Raw genomic sequence first — 15492 nt, forward strand, 5'->3', positions numbered from 1 at the left:
AGAAGCCTTGCCAGAGCAAACACTCCGGGCTTTTGGAGGCTTTTTGAACAGGTGTTCCCGCCACTCACCTGAGCACACACCGGCAGGGTCCGGTTCACCGGGAAGGGACCTCCACCCCCGCTGTGTTTAGGCTCTCTCCCCCGCACCGGTCCCGGCAGGCCTCGGGGGGAACCACCTGGCCGGTCACTCTTCCCCCCTCCCCGGCTGCCGACCGAGCAAACCGGCCGCCCCTCCGCGGGAGGAGGCCGTGGGGGGCCGGGCCGCTGCCGCCCCGTCGTTGGGGAGGCAGTGCGGGGCAGCAGGGAAAGAGTTAAGGGAAGGTGGCGGGGCAGGCCGGCTGTCGGAAGCGAGCATGTGCAGATTGCAACCGCATCCATACTACGGGCGAGTGTCACTGGCACACTTCACCTCCCGCCGCCGGCCGCAGGGCACCCATGGACCCCGGTGAGGCGATGAGCCGCGGTTCGGCCGGGAGGGCGAAGGGGGGGGAACACGACGACGGCCGAGCCGCGGCACCGGCACCTGCCCGCGGCCCATCGCCGCCGCGCCCGCCCCGCCGGTAGGTGCGCGGCGCCCGCGGCGGCCTCCCCGCAGCCGAGCAGCGGCGGCAGGGGATGCGCTGCCCGGGGCGGAAGGCGGGGACCGGCGCCCGGCGCCGTTGGTTTCGCTTTCTGGCGGCAGGAGGGCCGAGCCGCCTCCGCCGGGGCTGCGGCGGCGCTTCCCGCCGGGCGGGCGTCGCTCGGGGAAGCCGGGGCGGGCGCCGGCCTGAACGAGACAAAGGCGGGCGGCGGTGGCCGGGCGGCGGAGCGCCAGCCTCCCCGCCCGCCAGCGGGGGCCGGGGGACCCGTGCGCGGGGTGTCGCCCCCTCCCGGGGAGAGGGGCCGACTGGCGCGGCCTGAGGCAGCGGCGTCCCCCGGGGCGCCGGCCCGCGCCCCGCCGCCCCTCGGGGTTTTGCTCGGGAGCCCCCGGCCCGGCTGGGAGGCGCCGGGGGGCGGGGGGAGCGAGGTGGAAGAGTTGTTGAAATTGGAGCTGCTTTTCACTGAAAAGTGCCCCCTTCTTTTTTTTTTGACAAAAGCGAAGTGTTTTGAAGCATCTTTTCTTTTTGTGTTGATTTCACTAAAACTTTATTCCAGGAAAGGAGAAATAGATGTGAAGCAGCCCGGCGTTTGCAGCGCAGAATTAGGCGGTGGGGGCTGGCTGTGAGCCTTTCAGTGACTTTTCTGCAACCTTGTGAATTACTCATGTGTGTAATGCTCGGAGGTCAGGGACCCGGATATTACAATCAGCTGAAAATGAGAGGGGTTTTTCTGGTTTTATTTTCTTTTTTTTTTTTTTTTTAGTTTAAATTAGTCTCAAGATGTTTGCTCTTGTTCCATTTTTGGTATGGAAAAATATTCAGAATACTGAATTTTGGCAAAATGGAAAAATCTGATTCCATCTGTCCCCCATTCTTTGCACTAGGGTTTTGAAAATTGTCTCTAGGATGCTTAGGAGCAGGGATGCTGGCCCGTCCCTCTCATCTACGCTGGGACTTCCTAGAGAGCTTTTGGCATTGCTGGTCCCAAGCTACCAGGGAGGTACAAACTCGTTAAGACTCCTAATTACATAGCAGAAGCAGTGAAACTCTGTCAGATGAAGTATTTCATATTGTTCTATGACATCATTTATTTGACAGGCTTGTTCTGCTTCCCTCTTAATTCTGAGGCAAAAGCAGTCCCTGCAGGAGCTGGATTTTTTTGCAGGTGAGGTGGTAACAACTCCGTGCCCGCTAGAGCTGTGCGTGTTGGGGATTTGCAAGAAGAGCAGAGTCCCTAAAGAGCTCTGTTCTGTGGTTTCCAGGAATGCAAATGCAGTGATATATGTACTGCATCAGTTAGAGATGGGGCTAGCTGCTCTTTGGTGGTAAACAGGAAGACCTGAAAAGAAAAACTAACATAAAATTATCTGGAAACAGAGAAGGAAGACTTACTGACATAGAATTGTTAATGCCTGTAGCCGCTTTCAGCCAGCACTGAGGAAAGCCCTGTAGGAAGACTGTAAGGGACTCTGATGCCCACGACACATCCTGAAGGGTCCTTCCTGAATCCCAGCGCCTAGTCCCAGTGAGAAGGTATGACCTCTTCCGTGCAGGGATGTCAGTTTTTCTGTGTGGGGTGACAACAGCTTGTTACTGTGGATAAATAAAGATTGTTCGCTTAATTTGAAAGTAGGTATTTTCTCCCTGAGAAGCTTTGTGCATATGTCTGCAAATGTCATAGTTCTGCGTTGAGATTCCCACTGAAGAACATGGGTGTCCCCCTGCTTGTAGAATGGGAAACTGAGGTACAGAAAGGTGGCATTTCACAGGTAGATGTGAAACACAAGAGTTAACTCCAAATCGTTTAGTTTAGCTAATAGCAGCTTATAGCAGCTTCCTAAACAAACGTCAGCAGAAGCGTTACAAGCATCTTATTCAATGTCTGTGAAACATTTTGAGATCCTCTGACCACAGGCGTATTAAAAGAGGAAGTAGTGCAGTCTGGTGGAAGGGAAACAGAGGGGCAAGCAGGTGTTGAGGTAGTACTGCTTGTGACTGTGTAACGTCTCCTTGCTGCTCTGGTAGCAGGTCCGTAGCCTTGGTCAGGATTGCTGGGCGTGATGGTGGAGGCAGAACATGAGCTGCTTCATTGGGAGTTCAAACTTTGGCATTCTTGTGGCAAGATCTTATGGCAGTTTACAGAAAATGGTCAAGGGGAGGGCTAAAACAAGAGTTGTGGGTAGCTTATTGACATGGGGGTTGGTCTCTGCATACATATGGAAATGGCACCTGGTAGTGAGGACTCTGCGGTTTCGCTGACGATGTCATAACGTGATGTGGTGCCGAGCAGTGAAAGGCAAATTTAACCTTGAAGGGAGATACAGGTTCCTGACTTTGAATGTAAGACGGGAAGAGGTTTTTGGGTAAGGTGATGGACTCAACAGCCTTTGGAGTCTTTAAATTGAGATAGCTTTTTACAATCTATACTTTAATTCAGCATCTTGGAGAAGTCCTAAGGAGTGAAGATGTAGGGATCCCTTTGGCCTTGTAATTTGTGGATCTACTTGTTCCCACACATCAAGAGCTCTGGAGATGAGGAGTTGTTTTGCAGTGCCCTAAATGTGCCTGTAATACCTGTACTTTTGGTTAAGACAATTATTTTACGCTGCTCAAGTGCTTCAGGGTTGCTGGCAGTGACCGCATTGTGTCCAGGAAGGGTATTTCCTCTCGTGGCATAATTAGCCAGATGAATTTAGTTCTTGCCTTCCTCTGAAGCATTAGCAATGAGCCACAATCCAGGGCTGAGCATGCCAGAAAGGAGGAGGTCATCTGGGGGGAGTGGGGGAAATGGTGAGGTGACTATGCACTCTTCCTGGGGGAAAACGACCCATTTTTTTTGCTGTCATCACGTGCTTTGATGGCAAGTCTTGTTTGTGTCCTCGGAATTGTACTTACCATAGAGTCTGGGGCCAGATTTTGTAGGTTTTCTCTTTCCTCTGCAGCATGGGATTGGTCACTAAGGGTCATCTGTATGAGACTCATTTGAACAGTCCTGTGCCAGTTTTGGAGTTGCCGTGCTGGCTGTGGTGTGATTTCTTGTGCTCCTTGTTTGCGATATGCAAGTCTAATCTCTTCAGACTAAAGGACTTCTGTCCTTATCCAAGTTACTGAGCTCTCTTGCAAGAAACTGCATGAAATTTTAATAAATTGTGATATGCAAGAGATTTGCCTAGATTTTAGGCAAAGAGTCATAGAATCATGGAATCGTTTAGGTTGGAAAAGACCTTTAAGATCATCAAGTCCAACCAAGTCCTTTCTGTTCTTAAACTTTCTGACAGCAGAAGGAAGGTTTTCCTCATGGAAGATGAAGGGAAATTATCCTGAAAAAGCTCCTAAAAAAAGCAAAGCCTAATATATTGAGGAGGTTTAAAGCGTAGTGGCATGAATAAGACCTGCTTGTTCTGATGATGAAATCATAGAAGTAATGGGAAACTTTATTGTTGCCAATTGTATTTTAGGATTCTTTGTTTCTGGATTGGCTTTAATAAATGCCACGTTTGAGAAAATTAAATTAAGTTGTTGTGTTGTTTTGTTTTATTTCTTTTTTGAGTCTCAGGCAGCCTGTTATTACATGGTAAGACAGGAGAGGTAACAACATGACTAATTAAAGGGCAGTGGTGCTTCATTCCCTAGGGCTAATTATTCTGTAGAAAATGGGTCAATTACTTAGAGAAATTGTTTGCCAGCAGGAGGCAGGAAAAGCCTCTGCTCCCACTCCTCACTTTTCTTTTGTGGGAAGCACTGCCCGCCTCCATCGGCAGTTGCAATATCTTGGTAAGCTTTCAAATGCCAGAGCCATGTCCTGCAGTTGGGGAAATGGCATCTGAGCAAACTTCTATGCGGTCTCTTCTGTCATTTGTTCCTGAATGGCTGCAAATGAAGCAGTGTCCAACAAAGGTGGTCCTGGGTTGGATCTGGAGTGAAAGACATGAAGTTGAACAGTAAAAGTGTGAGTTCTCTTTCAAAGTAAAATCTGCCTGTTGTGAAAGGTGAAGTGTGGTATTTTTCCTTACTTCTGAAAGAAGATTGATCATCTAGCTAGCTAATGTCTTCCAACATAAAAGGTATTATCTGCCTGTGGCTCACTGGTGTGGGTTCGTAAATGATCCCCTTCTCATATCTGCTTCCTGGATGTATTGTAGTGTTCTCTGGTGACTTTATCTCCTGACCATGTTGCTTGCTTTTAGCTCTGCAGGCTCAATACATACTGGGTGGGGGAGCGGGGGGCTGGGTTGCCTTGTACCGTCAGAAATAAACTGGTCTGCTTTTCACCTTTCTGTGACGGTACATGAGGCAGGAGTGCCCAGATGGTTTCTGAGCTCCTAGGTAAGGTGGTTGTGCAGGCAACCAGAAAAGAACCCTGAAAGCAAGCCAGACTGGGCAAAGGCTTTGGCTCTGCAGGAGCTGATTACCAACATCTGTGCCAATTGGGAACAACGTGCTCTTTCTGGTTAGTCAGAGCGCTACATTCCCGGTTGTAAATGATACACCCAATAATGTCTAGTGCGAGCCAGAGCCTGTGCACCTCGCGGTCCAGCTAAAACAAGTGTAAAAGACGTGTATTTGCAGGTGCGTGCTGCTCTTTAACACATCCTTAGAGGCTGAATAAAAGCGAGACTTCTTTAGAGATTTGTTTGTAGGCACATCTGAATGAGAACACCTATTGGTTCCTAGTTCAGAGGTGTCTAATCATTGTATAAAAGACAGAAGTGGTTTATGTTACCCTTTCTTTTGTTCTGGATTTTTATTAGTGTCAGTGCAGGAGAGTTTGCTGCAACCGTATTTCAAAACTCCCCCGCCCACAGAGGCTTCTGTCAAAGCTGGATTAGATGATTGGGGGGGAATCTTCCCTACCACAAATGCTTGCTGCCTTGCCTTCATTGCATAAGATCCAAGCATTAGTAGTCATTAGATAAGTGTTGATAGCAGAGAGTGGTAAAGCTGCTCTTTGACTCCTTCGTTGCTGGATCTTTGCTGTCAGGTGCGCCGTATACTGAAGGTAGCCTGTATGAAGGAATTCTGCAAAGCACATTTCTGTCACGTTCTCCTTGACGCTGCTGGGAGCCTGAAGGAGATGATGAAGTATTTCTGAAGGAGGAAGCTCTCTCTTTAGCATGGGTAGCTGTGGCATAGTGCTGTGTGTACTGTTAAGTGCCTTTTGGGGATGGGGAGTCTGTTGTGTGTGTTTTTCACCCTGAAGACAGTCAAACTCATTTGGCTCCACCAGCCTGATCTGGGCTGAGAAGTCTGGGCTGGAACTGTGTCTATACAGAGCTCTAAGTAGAGTGGCTTCTTGCTGCTTACTGTAGGGAGTGCCTGATGACAGATACTGGTATATGTGGCTGTTTTCCTCTCCTGCTCACCGACCTAGCCAAACTGGGCTTGCCTAATCCACAGCGCACACTTTGGCCCGCGTATTTTCTTTGTATTTTGTGTCAGCAGAGGTTTACGGTAAGGATGCTTCCAGTAAGTTCTAGAGAGGAAGAGTTATTTCTTTTTGTGATTTCTGGTGTTTTCAAGATGTGTATATAGTTTCCCCTAGTGGCATGATAGATACCATGTGATTTGGTTTATTTTGATCCAGCAGCTCTTTCCAAGGCAGATCTTGCAATTAAGCTTTTAATTGGAAGTGGTCTTGCACAAGAGCTGCAGGATGTAGAGCGCAGTTCATAAAAATGCTCTAATGTTCACCAGGAAGAGAGGAACCACCGTGAAGGTAATGTCATGATTCCTTAGCAATATAGAGCTTGTCTGTTGTTGCTTTCAGTTTTCCTTTGCTGGTTAATACTTTACCATGGAGATGAGATACCAAGTTTCCAAAACATCAGCTTCGGTCACTTCAGCTGACAGAGGCTAGCACGGTATTAGGACTGCCCTGGGCAGCTGAGGACGTTCCGTGCAATGGAAGACTCAGGTGCATATATAAAGTAGGCAGTATGTTATGTTAGCATATAACTTGTGGATGTGCAGAAAGTCAACTGATCCTCTTAGATAATTATATCCTTTCGAAACAATGCCGCAGTTTAATGCTCTTATTATCAGGTGTTACTGCTCACCACAAAGGCAGCTAAACGCTTAATTCTTTCATAGATTAGCTAGAGCGTAATTAGTTTTTCAAAGATCAGATCAATAAGTACAGCATGTTGCTTTCTAAAAATGTCATGTATGCACACGTTCTGATTCGCTTCTGATTTTCATGGTACAAGCTCCAAGCACTGCAATAATGCTTTGTGCTCCAATTTCAAGTTGGGGTACGCTACCTTGTGTGTGTGTGCTTTTTTGTTTTCTTTTTTCTTATCCCAGCTTTATATCAGATATAGAAGGCAGGAAGGTGTCACGATCTGATGGGAGAAATGTAGTTTTCGTGGTTTGAGATGCTTGTTTGAGAAACAAGGACTGGACAATGTCATGACAACGATTAAAATTTGCTATACTTTGGACAGAGCTTAGCAGCATTTGGAGTACTAAAAAGCTGTAAGTGCTAACACCAGCACTTCCAGTGCATCTTTCATCTGAGAATCTCTCTGTTCTTAATGAATTTTCAGTGTGTCTCTGTGAGGCTGGTATTATTAGTGTCATTTTGCAGACAAGTAGATAAAATAAAATGCTTGTATAAGCACATTCAGCAAGCCAGAAAAAGGCAGGAATAAAATTCAGGAATAATAATGTTTCGGCCGGGTTTTGAGCTACTATCTTGTACTTTCTCTTTTGCCAGGAAAGAGGCTAAAGGTATTAATTTTGGTAGCTTCCCCCCCCTTTTTTTTTTTCCATTGGGTTAGGCAGCATAAAAGTGAGACGTTATTATGCAACATATCTAAGTGTGCATGTGATACTTGAAAAAATGGTAATCAGATAAGTTGCTAGGCAACAGTACCCTGCCTTCAGTTACCAAAAAGCCAATGAGTTTGCTTTCATGATGTAACATGTGTTCTGTACTTCTTCATCAAGTAAGTGTAGGTGGAGTTTTGTAAGAGTTGCTCCTTTTTAACTCACCTCCTGCTTAACCTGCCATATTGCAAGGTCAGATTTAACCCCAGTTTCAGATAAATGTATTCACAGAACCTGAAATCAACAGAAAAAAAATATTAGATGAGCTCTTAAGAGTAATGAAGTATATATAAATGTATATAAGAAAAAAGCCATGTGGGTCTTTGGTGGTTCACCAGCTCACAGAAAGTAGTCCATAGCTCATCCTTGGGACATGAAAAATAAGAAAATGGGCAGGAGAGTATGTTAAAAGGTAGATGACAGGGCTATGTGGCAAGCTGTGAGAAATCTTAAGCCCTCGCTGTGGCCAGTTGGCCCCAAAATGTTGAGAGACGTGGTAGTGCATGAATGTAAAGCCAGCTGACTTAGCAGGATCAGAGTGGAAGAAACATAAGCAGGGAAGAGTGTACATGGAGAAAAAGTAGGTGAGAGTCTAATAATACAAGACAGATCTAGCAGCACGAGGGAATTTGATTGTGTGTTTGTTTGAAACCTGAGTTTTGTTTTGTTTTTTGTTGCCTTTTTTGTGGTGGATTTTTTTTTTTGTTAAAAGACAGATTGCAGGATAACAACAACAAAAAACAAAGACTCTTGGCAGTTATTCTCAATGCATTTCTGCTTTTGGCGATAAATGGCCACAGAAGCATTTGCAGATACTGTAGTTGCGTGGGGGTGTGGGCATCTGCCCAAGCCTCTTCAGCTACTGGGTGGTGGCATGGCTTTTAAAAGAAATCTGAAACTCTGGAGGTCTAATGTGCTTCTCCAGGCTTTGCCAGAAGCTTTCAGTAGAGACAGGGGACCAACCTAGAGATATCTGGGGAAGGATGAACCGAGCCTTGGAGAGAATTTGTTTTCCTCAGGTAGCTGTAAGTTGTTGCCTTACAGGGCTGTTTTTGCAATTTTGTTGTTGTTCCAGAAGAAAGGTGCTTTTCAGGAGGTGGGGACTGCATAGCAATGCATGCCCTAGGTATCTCTCAGAGGTAATTCAGTCCTTCTGGGAAGGAAATTCAGCCACACCTACCGTGTTTTGTGCTCTGTCTACCAGGTTCAGAGATGTTCAAATCCCAGCTGGTCTGTGTGCAGGTTCAAAAACCCTCATCAGAAGGCAGCAGGGCAAGGCATGTCGGGTCTTCGGTTGAAAGTGAAATCTGCATCACCCTCAGTGTAAGTCCTACCAGAGCAGGGTGAGTTTCTGAGAAGACAGGTGCTTGCTTTGTCTTTCCAAATTTGTCACTTTCTTCCCAGGAGAATCCCAGATAAGTTACCAAACAGTATTGTGACTCAGTTGGTAGATCAGTTTATCACCAGATAGATGCACGGATCTGGGCTTTCTTTTTTGGAGCACTTTGGAAATCATGAAGAAGCGTAAGTACTAAAATAGTTGAAGGAATGCACAAGTAACCAGTTTCTGGTCAGGAATTTGCTTTCCTTTTTGTTTGCTTGTTTTTTGTATTCTCGTTTGATGAGTGCTACTGCTAAATTATGGTAACATGTGGTCCCCAACCTGCTGACATCAGGAATGTTGGCGTCTCTGTTAGAGGAATGTTCAAAGCATGAACAAGTGCTGTTTCACAGCAGTGTCAGGGAAGCCTGAGTCTCGCCTAATAGTGGATTTTATATTTTTTTAACTGTTTCTGTTATGCAGTTGAATGGTCACACCACTGTTTTGGATTTTTTGTTTGTCTTTTCCCTACTACAAAGTTTTTAATCATTAGTATTTCAACACAGAAAGTTCATTTATCTACAAAAGAAAAAACAAATCCCCTTTTCTGAACAACTTAAGCGTTGTATTAATTGTATGAGCTCTAAGGGCAAACCGTTATCTTCAGCTCTACCACTCTGCTCATGTATGTTATGACATAGTCTTTGCTAATGAAGGGTTTCTTCAATGCTTCCTTTCAAGTGTAGATACAGGTGTAACTAAAGGAAGGGTTTCTCCAGCACTTGGAGTTCACAGAAATGAAGATTTTTGTGAAAAAGGAGCTTCTTCCTGCTGGGTGGTTGCGGGTGAGCCGTATCGGGAAGGTGTTATGGCTGAGAAGCAACAGACTTTTTTGGGGTAGCATTAAAATGGCTGACGAGTTCCTTGGACTCACTTGCTGTAATGCCCCATGGGTGGTGAGTGCTGGTGCCAGGGAAGGGGCTGAATTTTGCGTGACTGTGTTGCCCTAGAGTTAGGTTGGCTTGAAGCCTTTTGTAATGTTCATATTGGTGCGTTGAAGAAGTCGTGAGTGCGTTGCAGTTGCTTGTTTTGTGTGGGTTTGTTCCTCGCTCTTTTACAAATCAAATTATAGATCTGACTATGAAAGAAGGGTTCTCAGTGTTGTGATTCTAGGGAAGCACTTTTTAAAATTTTGTTTGCATGTGTCTGATAAATAGTTCAGTAGAAACCTATACCCAACTGTGACAAAAGACATACGATGAAAATAGAACACATGCAAATAATTTTTAGGAACATAAATTTTAGAATAATTTATACCAGAGCTAGATAACAACCAAATTCTTTCCCAATTTGATGTACAAATACTTAGCTGTTAAATTATTTCTCTCAATAGAAAGAGACTCCAAAGTAGATGCAAGCCTCAGTGCACAGGCAGAAGGTGCTAAATGTGTCTCTATAATGCCCATGTTACATTGATTTAATTAGAGGTTTTATGCTATTCATCACTCCGTTAATCTTGGTGGGAAGGTTTTGTTGGGTGAGGATTAGTTATTTAATCTGCATTTTTAATTGGAGTGTTTTTGTTGTTCAGTGTTACCTAAATAAAAACAGTGTAGGTTGATTGGTTTTTTTTAGGGAAACATGTCTCTTGAATTCCTGTTGGACTTTGGTGCTCTGATTCATTAGAATAACGTGAAGATCCCATTTGTTACACAGTCTGACACGTAAACGTTCTTGCTCTGTAACTTCTTCACATGCAGCTAATCCAGAAAAAATGCTGTGTATAGACAAGCCCTCGGAGTGTAAGATCTGTGAGGCTGATACGAGTACGACGTTAGATATTTGTGTGTTGGAGCTGGCACCTTGAGGTGCGACTTCTGTGAAAATCGGGAGCATGGCATCCTAAATGTCAGTGCTCAAAGAAAAGGAGAAGTATAGCCCAAGCGGATGGGCTCTGCTTGCTCAGGTCATGCAGCCATGCTGCCCAAGCCCAACACGGAGGTGAAAGACAGTCAGGTCACCAGAGCTGGGGGAAGAGGCGGCGCCGGTGCCCCCAGGAATGGGCTGGGGTGGCGGGTGGGTGACAGTGGCAAGGACTTGTTTGCATGAAGGCCACTCTCTGTCCTGGAATGGGGATGGGAGAAGAGGAGAAATATGATCATTGGAGAAGCGAGGAGCAGAGGAGGTGGAGGAGATAGGGAGGCAACATTAGGAGGGGGAAGATGGGCATGAAAAGGAGTCACCAGTGGGACTTACTTCAAAAATTGGAGGATCAGCCAGGAAAACAGAAATAAAGCACTTCCTGGTAGACCCTTCAAGGGTTAACCAAGCCCTCGGCTGAGATGGTAGCAGTGAGGAACCTTTGGTCACTGGCTCCAATGAAGTTGCTCTGTGTGTTTGCTGTGGCTGGGATCCAGAAGGACAGTGAAGAGTTGAAAGGCTCAGCCTCGCCAGAGGAGAGGCAGCTGCTGGGTGGCCGCCCTGGGCGAGGGGCAGGTACAGGCGCACACCTGGGGCTCTGAAGAAGTCAGGTCTTCCAGGGCCCAATGTACTGGAGCTAAGCTATTCATACATATAGCTCTTTGGGTGTTTAAAGCCTTTCTTGCACTGCACTTCATTAAGGTTAAACTGTATACTTCTTTGGTTTAGGAAGGCTCTCTGGTTGGTGTATTAGCTGTTGGTCGCAAGCACCTGATCCGAAAACTGCTGGTGTCTGAAACAGTGTGGACCTGCTGGAGGCAACCTGGTGGACCTGCGGATGCTGTGAACGAGGAGCTGACCAAAAAGCAGGAGAGCTCCAGGATTCCTCCCCAGAAAAGGTAAGGGGCTGGAGGGTAAAACCAATGGGGGTGCACTCGTAGACCAGAAAGCCAGAGCAGTTCTCTGAGTAGAGAGCTGACTGCATTGTAGATGTGACCTTTGAAATTTAAATATGTAGAGTGTATAAAGGATGGTCAAGATGTGAAGTTATTTATTTCCATCGGTTCAAACTGCAAGTTGCTTTCTGGAAGTGTAAGAAAGATCGCCATTTGCACATGTCGACCTTAATTTCTGCCTGCTTTGAGTCACGTTGTTCTGATTGCTCGTACTTTACATTGCCAAACTTATTACAGTGTTATTGTCTCTTTAAAACCTCACACTCTGATAACCTTAGGTAGTTAAAACAATCAGGACAGTGGAACAGTATCTCGGAGCTAAACCAGAGCAGTAGGTAAAGTGCGGAGGGTTGCTGTCTCCGGTGATAAAAACACAGGTGTGAGTTGGATGATGAAGAATCTATTCCTGGCCGTAGCAAGCAGCACAGTCTCTGCATCTGATTCACCGGTGTGTTACTCTACTCATCTTTTTAGGCTCATCTTGCTCACTCTCCTTTATCTATGGCAGTCTGTTACACTTGCAGAGTGGATGTAAAATACTATCAAATTGGAAGGGTGATTTATATCCTGGAGTGAAACTTTATATTGATCCTGTTAGATGGGCTGGACCTTGTGGGACCAGAACGACAATCGCCAGACCCCGCAGCTTCTTCAGAGCGCTCTGTGTGAGTGCAGTGTGTGGTGTGGTGCCCTAACAGGAGGTTAAGCTCAGGTGCTCTGATACAGCTTGCAGCAGTTCAGGCTACAGTATTGTTTTCCCTGTGGTGGGTAAGGTTTCATGGGTAGGTCGTGCACAGTACTTTATCTCTAACTGGGAACTTGCTTTGAATATGTAGGTGCTACATGTATAAAATTCAGATCTATGTATCACCTTCCTCTCTCTGCCCATCCTGTCTCAGGGGTCTCATTGCCCTCTCTTAGTGGTAGTGCTCAAGAGATCCTATGCTAGTGTATTCCGTTGTCCCACCCTTGTAGGTATTCTTGCTCTGATAGACCCCTGTCCCTCACTGAGGCTGGGGAGCAGACCCAGTCAGCTGCTGAAGGAAAGCAGTAGACTTAATTATGGCAATGCTAACAGTTTGGATGAGCAGGGTCAGCTGTGGCTTCGAGCCCTGACTGATCCTGCTCATTGTGTAGCTGAATACAGGGCTTCAGTTGGTCAAAAAGTGTCATATACTGAGCGGTAAAGTCCAGACCAGTGCTGCAAGGTTATGACAAAGCAAGTGTCAGCAGCTTCCCGGGAAGGCTGCTGGTGATGGACTGAGCCTTGGAATGAGTCCATCCGTTTTGTCAACAATGCAGCCATGAGTACTTCTGAAGAAAGCCGTGTCTGGCAAGCGCTCTGGTGTATGGTACTATTGCTGTGAGTAGAGCAAATGCTGCTTATCACCTGCCCTCAAGAAGCATCAAAGAAAGCGCAGACGTCTCCTATTTCTGTTAAAACAAAAACTGAGTGCTGTATGGGCACAAGAAAACATAGATCCATTGGCAGCAGAACAAGACTTTGAATTATTCATTCCTCCAGTGCCTCCTGTATGTTCCATCCACTCAGGCTGTTCAGGATACTGTCTGCTGGAGATGCAGACAGATCTGCTTCCAAAACCAGGGGGACACGACCCTGCAGACTGTGATCGCCACTCCGCTCAGCTTGTCCTCTATGAAAACTCCTTGTGCATTGTTGTTCTGATGTCCTCGAAGACACAGAAGTAACCTTTGATCTTCCTGTGGGCTGTTGGTAGAAACTCTTGTAATACCAATGAAACTGGGACGCATCTGGTAATGCCAGCCTGGAATTGGCTGTGAGGTGAGAGCAGTGAGTTAGGACCAAGAGGGAAGCACTGACTGCTCTGGCCCATTTTGCAAAAGGGAGGTGGGGGGGCTGCACGTTTTGTGTAGCATTGCTTTGAGTTTTGTAAGAGAACTTATACTGTGTCAGTTTGTTCCTAGCTCTGTCTTGCTGAGGAGCCAAAGTGACATCTTCTAAAAGTTCCCTGAGCACAGGCAGGATTTTCTCTCCATGCAGAGCGCCATACAGTCCTCTCCGGGATCGTATGAGGAGGTATTTAAATGGCTATTTGGAAACATTTGTGAAACATGTAGTTTTTCTCAACTTACTTACTAGTGGGCATTTGTCTATGTAATGGTTGTCAACTGGCAGCTGGAAGTTGAGAGGCACTGAGGACTTATGAAGCCTCAGAGACTAAATTTTCCTCCATGAATTGCTCTGAGCTCAGGTAAGAGGTGCTCAGTGTGGGAGAAGGCGCTGCTGAAGGTTTGTTCAGAGGCTGTTCCACAGCATAAAATGCACATACTTGGATGTGGAGGGGTTTTTACTCTTTCTTTTTCTTGCTTTTTCCCTCCTGCTGGTTGGTATGAAGATTCCTTTAGCCATTTCACATAGCCAGGCTGCGTCATGCATGCCATATTGCAGACCTCTGAGCATTTTTAGCCATTTTCCTTCTAAATCTTCCGGAGTTGCTCTTGGCTATTAGGCTTTTGCTGAGAGATACTCAGATTCTTAGTGTGGGAAAAGCTAGCTGTAACTAGTAACTGCTGCAGAATTGATGGGCTTCTTACAGCAAAAGTTTAACCCTTGCATTTACAGCTGTCTTGTAATGTGCCCTACCCCGTTTTGAGAGCACTTCAATTGTTTTTAAAGAGCTTTGAGGAAAGGAAGTGAATGACATTTCAGTCAAGACAAGACTTGTGTCCAGAACAGTTTTCAGCTTCTCATTGTGCCAGCTAGCTGGATTTGGCCTAGAGTGAGCTACCTTTGGAGTTGTCCTAGTCCAGAAGCCTAGGGAAGCTGTGGAGGCTTAGATAAAATCCCAGACTGTGTTTGAGTCCTCACTGAAAGTAGTGGAAGCATCCTAGGGGGAAGATTGCCCAGCTGGGTTGAGAGGCGGGGCAGGTTTCACAAAGGGGGCTCTTGAGGAAGAAAGGGTTTGCCCTGAAGCAGGTAAAACGTGTTTGTCCTCCTGTGGTCTTGACAGCAGTGAGAAAACGATAAACTGGAAGAATACTTTCCTGTTTTTAATCAGCGAAAGAAGTAGACAAACAGAGCAGGAGGTGGATTTGTGGTTTCCATAGTGATGTAGCTGTGGAAGCTTTTGTACGGCTGAGCTTCGCCCTCACTGCAATCACACTTGAAGGCTATGAGTATTCAGTTCTCCTGCCAGGGAAATGTAAATGTACATCAAACATGGAAATGGCTGAAAATGCAACTGCATGTTCATGATTTGTTATGCTTGCTGTGTTACCTGAATATGTGGATATTGGGAAGTTCAGCTTCATCATGGCTTAATTCTCCTTTATCTGCTGTGCTGCACTGAAACAGTGCATCAAACTGTCATAATGCCACGGTTCTTGTTCCACCAGGCAGTGATATGTTGACCTGTATCCTTTGCTTTCTCTCGTCTGTACATACACACACATCCCACAACACTGATGCCTGTGACACTCTGCTCATCCACGGTGTTTTCAAACATGCACCGATCAAGAAATCTATACCTAACACTTTCAGGCATGCTAACCGATCAGAATACCACCCTGCAAAACTTGGAGAGGTCTACTTCATGCTGTTCATAGCTGTCACCTCGCTTGTTCTTCTGGGCCACAGAAATGGGCTGCATGTGACATTAAATCATGCTTTATTTTAATGGGCATTTCGAGAGTGTTGTAATAGTCAAAACGTAAGACCTTTGGGGAGTTTTTGCATATGGAGAGAGCAGTTTGTGACTGTGAGTGGTTGAATATGAGAGCCTTTAAATCTGGCTTTCAAAATAAGTTGGAATGCAGAATTTTTCAGCATCTCAGCTGATGGATTATCAGTGGAAGGAAGGTGCTCAGTGTGAATGCTAGATGCACGCATCAGGCAGCCGCGTACCAGT

At 46.1% G+C, this 15492-nt stretch overlaps 1 protein-coding gene across 4 annotated transcripts in view; it reads left to right on the forward strand.

Moving 5' to 3' along the window:
- The first annotated feature begins 223 nt into the window (after positions 1–223).
- TMEM229B (transmembrane protein 229B) overlaps positions 224–15492 on the forward strand; it is a 40378-nt gene continuing 25109 nt past the window's right edge. The window contains exons 1-3 of one of the 4 annotated variants that reach the window (XM_054200987.1): positions 224–444; positions 1996–2110; positions 11376–11545. The gene's annotated coding sequence lies outside the window, so the exon portion shown is untranslated. Of the gene's footprint in view, positions 445–1995; positions 2111–11160; positions 11275–11375; positions 11546–15492 lie in introns of those variants that run through there. The other 3 variants (XM_054200985.1, XM_054200986.1, XM_054200989.1) reach the window with 3 other exon arrangements.

This window comes from Rissa tridactyla, chromosome 4 (genome assembly GCF_028500815.1).
Source record: "Rissa tridactyla isolate bRisTri1 chromosome 4, bRisTri1.patW.cur.20221130, whole genome shotgun sequence".
NCBI classification, from domain to species: Eukaryota; Metazoa; Chordata; class Aves; order Charadriiformes; family Laridae; genus Rissa; species Rissa tridactyla.